The following is a 13,775-nucleotide window of genomic DNA, read 5'->3' as shown; positions in this document are numbered from 1 at the left end:
TAGATCGCCGCAGACTGCTGTGTTAGCAATGAGGGAGGCTCCGTGGGCATGGGACCCTCCCGGCCAGGTGTGGGATATATTCTCCTGGTGTGCCCGTTTGCTTAAAGCACAGTATTGGGGTGGGAGTTACCCGATTTTCCAGGTGTTGTGTGTCTCAGTTTCCCTGGCTAGGAAAAGGGATTCCCTTCCCCCTTGCACTTCCAGGTGAGGTGATGCCTCACCCTGCTTCAGCTCTCGCTGGTCAGGCTGCAGCAGCTGACCAGCACCGATTGTCCGGCACTCCCTAGTGAGATGACCCCAGTACCTCAGTTGAAAATGCAGAAATCACTGTTCTTCTGTGTTGCTCGCGCTGGGAGTTGGAGACTGGAGCTGTTCCTATTCGGCCATCATGCTCCGCCCTTATTTGTTTTTTTCTTGTAAATTTGTTTGAGTACTTCGTGGGTTCTGGATATGAGCCCTTTGTCAGATGAGTAGATTGCAAAAATTTTCTCCCATTCTGTAGATTGCCTGTTCACTCTGATGGTAGTTTCTTTTGCTGTGCAGAAGCTCTTTACTTTATTGAGATCCCATTTGTCAATTTTGGCTTTTGGTGCCGTTGCTTTTGGTGTTTTAGACATGAAGTCCTTACCCATGCGTATGTCCTGAATGGTATTGCCTGTGCTTTCTTCTAGGGTGTTTATGGTTTTAGGTCTAATATTTAAGTCTCTAATCCATCTTGAATTAATTTTCATATAAGGTGTAAGGAAGGAATCCAGTTTCAGCTTTCTACTTATGGCTAGCCAGTTTTCCCAGCACCATTTATTAAATAGGGAATCCTTTCCCCATTTCTTGTTTTTGTCAGGTTTGTCAAAGATCAGATGGTTGTACATGTGTGGTATTATTTCTGAGGGCTCTGTTCAGTTCCATTGGCCTATATCTCTATTTTGGTACCAGTACCATGCTGTTTTGGTTGCTGTAGCCTTGTAATATAGTTTGAAGTCAGTTAGCATGATGCCTCCAGCTTTGTTCTTTTTGCTTAGGATTATCTTGGCAATGTGAGCTCTTTTTTGGTTCCATATGAACTTTAAAGTAGTTTTTTCCAATTCTGTGAAGAAAGTCATTGGTAGTTTAATGGGGATGGCATTGAATCTATAAATTACCTTGGGCAGTGTGGTCATTTTCACGATATTGATTCTTCCTATCCATGAGCATGGAATGTTCTTCCATTTGTTTGTGTCCTTTTTTATTTCATTGAGCAGTGGTTTGTAGTTCTGCTCGAAGAGGTCCTTCACATGTCTTGTAAGTTGGATTCCTAGTTATTGTATTCTCTTTGAAGCAATTGTGAATGAGAGTTCACTCATGATTTGGCTCCCTGTTTGTTTGTTATTGGTGTATAAGAATGCTTGTGATTTTTGCACATTGATTTTTGTATCCTGAGACTTTGCTGAAGTTGCTTATCAGCTTAAGGAGATTTTGAGCTGAGATGATGGAGTTTCTAAATATACAATCTTGTCATCTGCAAACAGGGACAATTTGACTTCTTCTTTTCCTAATTGAATACCCTTTATTTCTTTCTCTTGCCTGATTGCCCTGGCCGGAACTTCCAACACTATGTTGAATAGGAGTGGTGAGAGAGGGCATCCCTGTCTTGTGCCAGTTTTTAAGGGGAATGCTTCCAATTTTTGCCCATTCAGTGTGATATTGGCTGTGGGTCTGTCATAAATAACTCTTATTATTTTGAGATATGTTCCATCAATACCGAAGTTACTGAGAGTTTTTTAGCATGAAGGAGTGTTGAATTTTGTCAAAGGCCTTTTCTGCATCTATTGAGATAATCATGTGGTTTTTCTCTTTGGTTCTGTTTATATGATGGATTACATTTACTGATTTGTGTATGTTGAACCAGCCTTGCATCCCAGGGATAAAGCCCACTTGATCATGGTGGATAAGCTTTTTGATGTGCTGCTGAATCCGCTTTGCCAGTATTTTATTGAGGATTTTTGCATCGATGTTCATCAGGGATATTGGTCTAAAATTCTCTTTTTTTGTTGTGTCTCTGCCAGGCTTTGCTATCAGGATGATGTTGGCCTCATAAAATGAGTTAGGGAGGATTCCCTCTTTTTCTATTGATTGGAATAGTTTCAGAAGGAATGGTACCAACTCCTCCTTGTACCTCTGGTAGAATTCAGCTGTGAATCCGTCTGGTCCTGGACTTTTTTTCGTCAGTAGGCTGTTAATTATTGCCTCAATTTCAGAGCCTGCTATTGGTCTATTCAGGGATTCAACTTCTTCCTGGTTTAGTCTTGGGAGAGTGTAAGTGTCCAGGAAATTATCCATTTCTTCTAGATTTTCTAGTTGATTTGCGTAGAGGTGTTCATAGTATTCTCTGATGGTAGTTTGTATTTCTGTGGGGTCAGTGGTGATACCCCTTTATCATTTTTTATTGCATCTCTTGATTTTTCTCTCTTTTCTTCTTTATTAGTCTTGATAGCAGTCTATCAATTTTGTTGATCTTTTCAAAATGCCAGCTCCTGGACTCACTGATTTTTTTGAAGGGATTTTTGTGTGTCTATCTCCTTCAGCTCTGCTCTAATCTTAGTTATTTCTTGCCTTCTGCTAGCTTTTGAATCTCTTTGCTCTTGCTTCTCTAGTTCTTTTAATTTTGATGTTAGGGTGTCAATTTTAGATCTTTTCTGCTTTCTCTTATGGGCATTTAGTGCTATAAATTTCCCTCTACATGCACTTTAAATATGTCCCAGTGATTCTGGTATGTTGTATCTTTGTTCTCATTGGTTTCAAAGAACATCTTTATTTCTGCCTTCATTTCGTTGTGTACCCAGTCGTCATTCAGGAGCAGGTTGTTCAGTTTCCATGTAGTTGAGTGGTTTTGAGTGAGTTTCTTAGTCCTGAGTTCTAGTTTGATTGCACTGTGGTCTCAGAGACAGTTTGTTGTAATTTCTGTTCTTTTACATTTGCTGAGGAGTGCTTTACTTCCAACTATGTGGTCAGTTTTGGAATAAGTGCAATGTGGTGCTGAGAAGAATGTATTTTCTGTTGATTTAGGGTGGAGAGTTCTTTAGATGTCTATTAGGTCTGCTTGGGTGCAGAGTTGAGTTCAATTCCTGGATATCCTTGTTAACTTTCTGTCTCATTGATCTCTCTAACGTTGACAGTGGAGTGTTGAAGTCTCCCATTATTATTGTGTGGGAGTCTAAGTCTCTTTGTAAGTCTCTAAGGACTTGCTTTATGAATCTGGGTGCTCCTGTATTGGGTGCATATATATTTAGGAAAGTTAGCTCTTCTTGTTGAATTGATCTTTTTACCATTATGTAGTGGCCTTCTTTGTGTATTTTGATCTTTGTTGGTTTAAAGTCTGTATTATCAGAGGCTAGGATTGCAAACCCTGCCTTTGTTTTCCATTTGCTTGGTAGATCTTCCTCCATCCCTTTATTTTGAGCCTATGTATGTCTCTGCATGGGAGATGGGTCTCCTGAATACAGCAAACTGATGGGTCTTGACTGTTTATCCGATTTGGCAGTCTGTGTCTTTTAATTGGAGGATTTAGCCCATTTACATTTAAGTTTAATATTGTTATGTGTCAACTTGATTCTGTCATTATGATGTTAGTTGGTTATTTTGCTCGTTAGTTGATGCAGTTTCTTCCTAGCCTCGATGGTCTTTACATTTTGGCATGTTTTTGCAATGGCTGGTGACAGTTTTTTCTTTCCATGTTTAGTGCTTCCTTCAGGAGCTCTTGTAGGGCAGGCCTGGTGGTGACAAAATCTCTCAGCATTTGCTTGTCTGTAAAGGATTTTATTTCTCCTTCACTTATGAAACTTAGTTTGGCTGGATATGAAATTCTGGGTTGAAAATTCTTTTCTTTAAGAATGTTGAATATTGGCCCCCACTATCTTCTGGCTTGTAGAGTTTCTGTGGAGAGATCTGCTGTTAGTCTGATGAACTTCCCTTTGTTGGTAACCAACCTTTCTCTCTGACTGCCCTTAAAATTTTTCCTTCATTTCAACTTTGGTGAATCTGACAATTATGTGTCTTGAAGTTGCCCTTCTTGAGAAGTATCTTTGTGGTGGTCTCTGTATTTCCTGAATTTGAATGTTGGCCTGCCTTGCTAGGTTGGGGCAGTTCTTCTGGATAATATCCTGCAGAGTGTTTTCCAACTTGGTTCCATTCTCCCTGTCACTTTCAGGTATACCAATCAGATGTAGATTTGGTCTTTTCATATAATCCCATATTTCTTGGAGGCTTTGTTCATTTCTTTTTACCCTTTTTTTCTCTACACTTCTCTTCTCACTTCATTTCATTCATTTGATCTTCAATCACTGATACTGTTTCTTCCAGTTGATCAAGTTGGTTACTGAAACTTGTGCATTTGTCACGTAGTTCTTGTGTCATAGTTTTCATCTCTATCAGGTCATTTATGAACTTCTCTGCATTGGTTATTCTAGCTATCCATTTGTCACATCTGTTTTCAAGATTTTTAGTTTCTTTGCACTGGGTTCATAGCTTCTGCTTTAGCTCTGAGAAGTTTGATTGACTGAAGCCTTCTCTCAACTTGTCAAAGTCATTCTCTGTCCAGCTTTGTTCTATTGCTGGCAAGGAGCTGCGTTCCACTGGAGGGGGAGAGGTGCTCTGATTTTTTGCATTTTCAGCTTTTCTGCCCTGCTTTTTCCCCTTCTTTGTGGTTTTATCTACCTTTGGTCTTTGATGATGGTGACGTACTGATGGGGTTTTGGTGTGGATGTCTTTTCTGTTTGTTAGTTTTCCTTCTAACAGTCAGGAACCTTAGCTGCAGTTCTGTTGGAGTTTGCTTGAGGTCCACTCCAGACCCTGTTTGCCTGGATATCAGCAGCAGAGGCTGCAAAAGAGGGAATTTTGCTGAAGAGCAAGTGTTGCTGTCTGATTATTCCTCTGGAAGCTTTGTTTCAGAGGTGTACCTGACCGTGTGAGGTGTCAGTCTGCCCCTAGTGGGGGATGTCTCCCAGTTAGGCTACTTCGGGGTCAGGGACCCACTTGAGCAGGCAGTCTGAGCCTTCTCAGATCTCAGCCTCTGTGCTGGGAGAATCACTGCTCTCTTCAAAGCTGTCAGACAGGGACATTTACATCTGCAGAAGTTTCTGCTGCTTTTTGTTTAGCTATGCCCTGTTCCCAGAGGTGGAGTCTACAGAGGCAGGCAGGCCTCCTTGAGCTGTGGTGGGCTCCACCCAGTTCAAGCTTCCTGGCCACTTTGTTTACCTACTTAAGTCTCAGCAATGGGTGGGCGCCCCTCCCCCAACCTCACTGCTGCCTTGCAGTTAGCTTTCAGACTGCCTTGCTAGCAATGAGGGAGGCTCTGTGGGCATGGGACCCTCCGAGCCAGGCAGGGATATAATCTCCTGGTGTGCAGTTTGCTAAGACCCTTGGTAAAGCACACTATTAGGATGGGAGTGACCCGATTTTCCAGGTATTGTGTGTCACAGTTTCCCTTGGCTAGGAAAAGGAATTCCCTTCCCTCTTGTGCCTCCGGGGTGAGGTGATGCCTCACCCTGCTTTGGCTCTCATTCGTTGGGCTACACCCATTGTCCTTCATTGACTGTCCAACACTCCCCAGTGAGATGAACCCGGTACCTCAGGTGGAAATGCAGAAATTACCAGTCTTCTTTGTCGCTCATGCTGGAAACTAGAGCTGTTCTTATTTGGCCATCTTGGCACCCCGCTTTTTTCTTTTCTTATTATACTTTAAGGTCTTGGGTATATGTGCAGATGTGCAGGTTTGTTACATAGGTATACACGTGCCATTGTGCTTTGCTGCACCCATCAACCCATCTACATTAGGTATTTCTCCTAATGTTATCCTTCCCCTGGCCCCCCCACCCCTCCAACAGTCCTGGGTGTGTGATGTTCCCCTCCCTGTGTCCATGTGTTCTCATTGTTCAGCTCCCATTTATGAGTGAGAACATGCAGTGTTTGGTTTTCTGTTCTTATGTTTGCTGAGAATGATGGTTTCCAGCTTCATCCATGTCTCTGTAAAGGACATGAAGTCATCCTGTTTTATGGTTGCATAGCATTCCATGGTGCATATGTACCATATTTTCTTTATCCAGTCTATCATTGATGGGCATTTGGGTTGGTTCCAAGTCTGTTATTGTGAACAGTGCTGCAATAAACATACGTGTGCATGTGTCTTTTTAGTAGAATTATTTATAATCCTTTGGGTATATACTCAGGAATGGGATTGCTGGGTCAAATGGTATTTCTAGTTCTATATCCTTGAGGAATTGCCATACTGTCTTCCACAATGGTTGAACTAATTTACACTCCCACCAACAGCATAAAGGCATTCCTATTTCCCCACATCCTCTCCAGCATCTGTTGAGTGAGAACATGTGGTGTTTGGCTTTCTGTTCTTGTGTTAGTTTGCTGAGAATGATGGTTTCCAGCTTTATCCATGTCCCTGCAAAGGACAAGAGGTCATCTTTTTCTGTGGCTGCATAGTATTCCATGGTGTATATGTGCTACATTTTCTTTATCCAGTCTATCATGGATGGGCATTTGGGTTGGCTCCAAGTCTTTGCTATTGTGAATAGTGCCACAGTAAACATACGTGTGCATGTGTCTTTATAGTAGAATGATTTATGATCTTTTGGGTATATACCCAGGAATGGGATGGCTGGGTCAAATGGTATTTCTAGTACTAGATCCTTGAGGAATCGCCACACTGTCTTCCAAAATGGTTGAACTAATTTACACTCCCACCAACAGTGTAAAAAGGATTCCTATTTCTCCACATCCTCTCCAGCATCTGTTGTTTTCTGACTTTTCAATGATTCTCATTCTAACTGGTGTGAGATGGTATCTCATTGTGCTTTTTACTTGCATTTAATGACCAGTGATGATTTGCTGTTTTTCATGTTTGTTGGCTGCATAAATGTCTTCCTTTGAGAAGTGTCTGTTCATATCCTTCACCCACTTTTTGATGAGGTTGTTTTCTTGTAAGTTTAAGTTCTTGTAGATTCTGGATATTAGCCCTTCGTTAGATGAATAAATTACAAAAAAAAGTCTCCCATTCTGTAGGTTACCCGTTCACTGTGATGATAGTTTCCTTTGCCATGCAGGAGCTTTTTAATTAGATCCCATTTATCATTTTTGGGCTTTGTTGCCATTGCTTTTGGTGTTTTAGTCATGAGGTCTTTGCCCAGGCCTGTGTCCTGAATGGTATTGCCTAGGTTTTCTTCTAGGGTTTTTATGGTTTTAGGTCTTATGTTTAAGTCTGTAATCCATTTTTAGTTAACTTTTGTATAAGATGTAAGAAAGGGATCCAGTTTCAGTTTTCTGCATATGGCTAGTCAGTTTTCCCAACACTATTTATTAAATAGGGAGTCCTTTCCCCATTTCTTGCTTTTGTAAGGCTTGTCAAAGATCAGATGGTTGTAGATGTGTGATGTTATTTCTGAGGCCTCTGTTCTGTTCTATTGGTCCATATATCTGTTTTGGTTCTAGTACCATGCTCTGTGGCCTTGTAGTATAGTTTGAAGTCAGGTAGTGTGATGCCTCCAGCTTTGTTCTTTTTGCTTAGGATTGTTTTGGTTATACAGGCTCCTTTTTGGCTTCATATGAAATTTAGAGTAGTTTTTTCCAATTCTGTGAAGAAAGTCAATGGTAGTTTGATGGGAATAGCATTGAATCTATAAATTACTTTGGGCAGTATGGCCATTTTCACAATATTGATTCTTCCTCTCCATGAGCATGGAATGTTTTTCCATTTGTTTATGTCCTCTCTAATTTCCTTGAACAGTGGTTTGTAGTTCTCCTTGAAGAGGTCCTTCACATCCCTTGTAAGTTAAATTCCTAGGTATTTTATTCTCTTTGTAGCAGTTGTGAATGGGAGTTCACTCATGATTTGACTCTCTGTTTGTCTGTTATTGCTGTATAAGAATGCTTGTGATTTTTGCACAATGATTTTGTATCCTGAGACTTTGCTGAAGTTGCTTATCAGCTTAAGAAGATTTTGGGCTGAGATGATGGGGTTTTCTAAATATACAATCATGTCATCTGCAAACAGAGACAATTTGACTTCCTCTCTTCCTATTTGAATACCCGTTATTTTCTTCTTTTGCCTGATTGCCCTGGCCAGAACTCCCAACACTATGTTGAATAGGAGTGGTGAGAGAGGGCATCCCTGTCTTGTGCCAGTTTTCAAATGGAATGCTTCCAGTTTTTGCCCATCTGGTATGATATTGGCTGTGGTTTTGTCATAAATAACTCTTATTATTTTGAGATATGTTCCATCAATACCGAATTTATTGAGAGTTTTTAGCATGAAGGGATGTTGAATTGTTTTTTGAAGGCCTTTTCTGCATCTGAGATAATAATGTGGTTTTTTACATTGGTTCTGTTTATGTGATGGATTATATTTATTGATTTGCATATGTTGAACCAGCGTTGCATCCCAGGGATGAAGTCCACTTGATCGTGGTGGATAAACTTTTTGATGTGCTGTTGGATTGGTTTGCCAGTATTTTATTGAGGATTTTCCTGTTGATGTTCATCAGGGATATTTGCCCGAAATTTTGTTTTTTTGTTGTGTCTCTGCTAGGCTTTGGTATTAGGGTGATGTTGGCCTCATAAAATGAGCTAGAGAGAATTTCCTCTTTTTCTATTGTTTGGAAGAGTTTCAGAAGGAATGGTACCAGCTCCTCTTTGTACCTCTGGTAGAATTCAGGTGTGAATCCATCTGGTCCTGAACTTTTTTGGTTGGTGTGCTATTAATTACTGCCTCAATTTCAGAAGTTGTTATTGGTCTATTGAGGGATTCAACTTCTTCCTGGTTTAGTCTTGGGAGGGTGTATGTGTCCAGGAATTTATCCATTTCTTCCAGATTTTCTCTTTTATTTGCATAGAGTTGTTTACAGTATTCTCTGGTAGTTTGTATGTCTGTGGGATGGGTGGTGCTATCCCCTTTATCATTTTGTATTGTATCTATTTGATTCTTCTCTCTTTTCTTTATTAGTCTGGCTAGCAGTCTATTTTGTTGATCTTTAAAAGAGGAAAAAAAAAAACAAATACCTCCTGGATTGATACATATATTTTTGAAGGGGTTTTCATGTCTCTATCTCCTTCAGTTCTGCTCTGATCTTAGTTATTTCTTGCCTTCTGCTAGCTTTTGAATGTGTTTGCTCTTGCTTCTATACTTAAAGAATTGTGATGTTAGGCTGTCAACTTTAGATCTTTCCTGCATTCTCTTGTGGGCATTTAGTGCTACAAATTTCCCTCTACATACTGCTTTAAATGTGTCCCAGAGATTCTGGTACGTTGTCTTTGTTCTCATTGGTTTCAAAGAACATCTTTATTTCTGCCTTAATTTTGTTATTTACCCAGTTGTCATTCAGGAGCACGTTGTTCAGTTTCCATTTAGTTGTGTGGTTTTGAGTGAGTTTCTTAATCCTGAGTTCTAATTTGATTGCACTGTGATCTGACCCTTTGTTATTTCTGTTCTTTTGCATTTGATGAGGAGTGTTTTACTTCCAATTATGTGATCAATTTTAGAATAAGTGTGATGTGCTGAGAAGAATGTATATCCCATTTATTTGGGGTGGAAAGTTCTGTAGATGTCTATTAGGTCTGCTTGGTCCAGAGCTGAGTTCAAGTCCTGAATATGATTGTTTATTTTCTGTCTCATTGATCTCTCTAATATTGACAGTAGGGTGTTAAAGTCTCCCACTACTATTGTGTGGGAGTCTAAGTCTCTTTGAAGGTCTCCAATAACTTGTTTTATGGGTGCTGCCTTTACCATTATGTAATGGCCTTCTTTGTCTCTTTTGATCTTTGTTGGTTTAAAGTCTGTTTTGTCAGAGACTAGATTTGCAACCCCTGCTTTTTTTTTTTTTTTTTTGCTTTCCATTTACTTGGTAAATATTCCTGCACCCTTTTATTTTGAGCCTATATGTGTTTTTGCATGTGAGATGGGTCTCCTGAATACAGCACAGCGATGGGTCTTGACTCTTTATCCATTTTGCCAGTTTGTATCTTTTAATTGGGGCATTTATCTTGTTTACACTTAAGGTTAATATTTTTATGTGTGAATTTGATCCTGTCATTATGATGCTAGCAGGTTATTTTGCCCGTCAGTTGATACAGTTTCTTCATCGTGTTGATGGTCTTTACAATTTGATATTTTTTTGCAGTGGCTGGTACTGGTTTTTCTTTTCCATGTTTAGTACTTCCTTCAGGAGCTCTTGTAAGGCAGGCCTGGTAGTGACAAAATCTCTCAGCATTTGCTTATCTGTAAAGGATTTTATTTCTCCTTCACTTATGAAACTTAGTTTGGTTGGATATGAAATTCTTGGTTGAAAATTCTTTAAAAATGTTGAATATTGGCCCCCACTCTCTTCTGGCTTGTAGGGTTTCTGCCAAGAGGTCTGCTGTTAGTCTGATGGGTTTCCCTTTGTGGGTAACCCAACCTTTCTCTGTGGCTTCCCTTATTATATTTTCCTTCATTTCAACCTTGGTGAATCTGATGATTATGTGTCTTGGGGTTGTTCTTCTTGAGGAGTATCTTTGTAGTGTTCTCTGTATTTCCTGAATTTGAATGTTGGCCTTTCTTGCTAGGTTGGGGAAGTTCTCCTGGATAATATCCTGAAGAGTGTTTTCCAACTTGGTTCCATTCTCCACAACACTTTCATGTACACCAGTCATAGATTTGGTCTTTTCACGTAGCCCCATATTTCTTGGAGGCTTTGTTCCTTTCTTTTCATTCTTTTTTCTCTAATCTTGTCTTCTCACTTTATTTCATTAAGTTCATCTTCAATCTCTGATTGAATCCTTTCTTCTGCTTGATTGATTAGGCTATTGATACTTGTGTATGCTTTGTCAAGTTCTCATTCTGTGTTTTTCAGCTCCATCAGGTTATTTATGTTCTTCTCTAAACTGATGATTCTAGTTAGCAATTCATCTAACCTTTTCTCAAGGTTCTTAGCTTCCTTGCATTGGGTTAGAACATGCTCCTTTAGCTCAGAGGAGTTTGTTATTACCCACCTTCTGAAGCCTACTTCTGTCAGTTCATCAAACTTACTCTCCATCCAGTTTTGTTCCCTTGCTGGTAAGAAGCTGTGATATTTTGGAGAAGAGGCATTCTGGTTTTTGGAATTTTCAGTCTTTTTGTGATGGTTTCTCCCCATCTTTGTGGGTTTATCTACCTTTGGTCTTTGATGCTGCCAGCCTTTGGATGGGGTCTCTGAGTGGATGCCCTTTTTGTTGATGTTGATGCTATTCCTTTCTATTTCTTAGTTTTCCTTCTAACAGGCCTCTCTGCTGCAGGTCCACTCCAGACTCTTTTTTTGCCTGGGTATCACCAGCAGAGGCTGCAGAACAGCAAAGATTGCTGCCTATTCCTTTCTCTGGAAGCTCCCTCCCAGAAGGGCACCTGTCAGATACCAGCCAGATCTCTCCTGTATGAGGTGTCTGTCGGCCCCTACTGGGAGGTGACTCCCAGTCAGGATACACAGGGGTCAGGGAACCACTTGAGGAGGTGGTCTGACCTTTATCAGAGCTCAAACGCTGTACTGGGAGATCCACTGCTCTCTTCAAAGCCATCAGGCAGAGATGTTTAAGTCTGCTGAAGCTGTGCCCACAGCCACCCCTTTCCCCAGGTGTTCTGTCCTAGGGAGATGGGGGTTTTATCTATAAGTCCCTGACTAGGGCTGCTGCATTTTTTTCAGAGATGCCCTGCACAGAGTGGAGGAATCTAGAGAGGCAGTCTGGCAGCAGTGGCCTTGCTGAGCTGTGGTGGGCTCCACCCAGTTTGAACTTCCTGGTGGCTTTGTTTACACTGTGAGGGTAAAACCACCTACTCAAACCTCAGCAATGGAGGATGTCTCTCCCCCAACCAAGCTCCAGTGTCCCAGGTTGACCTCAGACTGCTGTGCTGGCAGTGAGAATTTCAAGCCAGCGGATCTTAGCTTGCTGGGCTCTGTGGAGGTGTGACCTCCCGAGCCAGACCACTTGGCTCCCTGGCTTCATCCTCCTTTCCAGGGGAGTGAATGGTTCTGTCTCACTGACATTCCAGGTATCACTAGGGTATGGAGGGGGAGGGGCAGAAAAAACGCCTGCAGCTAGCTCAGTGTCTGTCCAAACAGCTGCCCAGTTTTGTGCTTGAAACCCAGGGCCCTGGTGGCATGGGCACTGGAGGGAATCTCCTGCTCTGTGGGTTGTAAAGACCATGGGAAAAGTGCAGTATATGGGCCAGAGTGCACCATTCCTCACAGCACAGTCCCTCACAGCTCTTGGCTAGGGAAGGGAAATCCCCTGACCCCCTTTGCTTCCCGGGTGAGGCGATGCCCCACCCTGCTTCAGCTCGCCCTCCATGGGCTGCACCCACTGTCCAACCAGTCCCAGTGAGATGAACTGGGTACCTTAGTTGGAAATGCAGAAACCACCCACCTTCTGTGTTGCTCTCACTGGGAGCTGCAGACCAGAGTTGTTCCTGTTTGGCCATCTTGCCAACAAAATGAGATAGGCTTTTTTCTCTAGAGTAATTGACTGGTACATTGATCTTATCAGGCTTCTGTGAGAGACAGGCCCTTAGTTTCTCATGAACCACTTTGAAGGGATTTACTGGGGCCAACTCCAACTCAGTTTAGTCTTAGATCTTTACCCAAAGCTGAGGCTGAATTGGTTTTTGGCTGAAAAGTTTTTAGGTTTTAAGTTTCACCAGTTTCAGTTGAGAAATCATTACACATCTCAGCCCTGCAATTCTCAGAATTTCTGGATAGCCTATATCCCTTTTAACTGTGTTTACAAAGCAGCCAATTCTTTTCTGAGCTTCTCTTTTTTTTGGTAGTAAAACCGCCTTTGCAAAAATTGTGACAGTGAGAGAAATCTAACATAACTGGCTTCATCTTGTCTCTAACCTCACGAGCCAACAGCCCTTGCCCATTCCTGGGCATAGGCCAAGCTACCTGTGGGAAGAATTTAGTTTCTAGTTTAACCTTTAAGCAAAAATATTAATAGCCCCTTCCTCAAACTACCCCTCCTTGTTTGGCAACTGAAACTACCTTTGTAAAAACTAGTGTAAGGCCACAAGATTAGAATTATGAGAGAAGCCTGCATTGTGCTAAGACCTATGCATAGTTAATGATAGAATTATGAGAGAAACCTGCATTGTGATAAGACCTATGCATAGTTAAATGATAACTAGTCATTATCTACTAATTTTCTTTCTGCTCGGAAGTCGTACAGCTGATGGTCACAAGATTTGAAACTTCCCCAACATCACTATTGTAAAATCTAAGACTGGAGTTTGAAATATTTTTCAGATTTTGCATTCTGGCGGAACAACTGATGCCATTTGGACTGGTGACCCCAACCCAGAAACTTAGCCCACAAAGACAGTTTTTAACACCTCTGTGATTTCATCCCCAACACAGCCAATCAGTATTTCTCATTTCTTAGTCCCTCTGTCTGCAAAACAATCCTTAGAAGCCCTAGCCTCCAAATTCTCAGAGAGGTGTATGTGAGAAGTGTCCCCTGTCCTCCTTAGTTGCCTTGTGATAATTAGACTCTCTGTTGCAACAAACCTGCTGTCTCAGTGCATTAGCTTTAACTGTGCAGTGGGCAAGAAAAACTCACTGGGAAATTATAGCAGTATTTAACCTAGTCAAATTCAGCCAATGACTTACTAACTCATAATTGTAACATTCTGTTTATACAGTTTTTGTCTAAAGTCACAAGTTCATTAGGAAGTTTATTGCAAGCAACTGTTTTACTAAATATTTTGCCACTAAATATGCCAACCTCTAGTTGTA

This window comes from Trachypithecus francoisi, unplaced genomic scaffold (genome assembly GCF_009764315.1).
Source record: "Trachypithecus francoisi isolate TF-2019V2 unplaced genomic scaffold, Tfra_2.0 Lachesis_group9, whole genome shotgun sequence".
NCBI lineage: Eukaryota > Metazoa > Chordata > Mammalia > Primates > Cercopithecidae > Trachypithecus > Trachypithecus francoisi.
Note: the sequence above shows the minus strand (reverse complement) of the source record.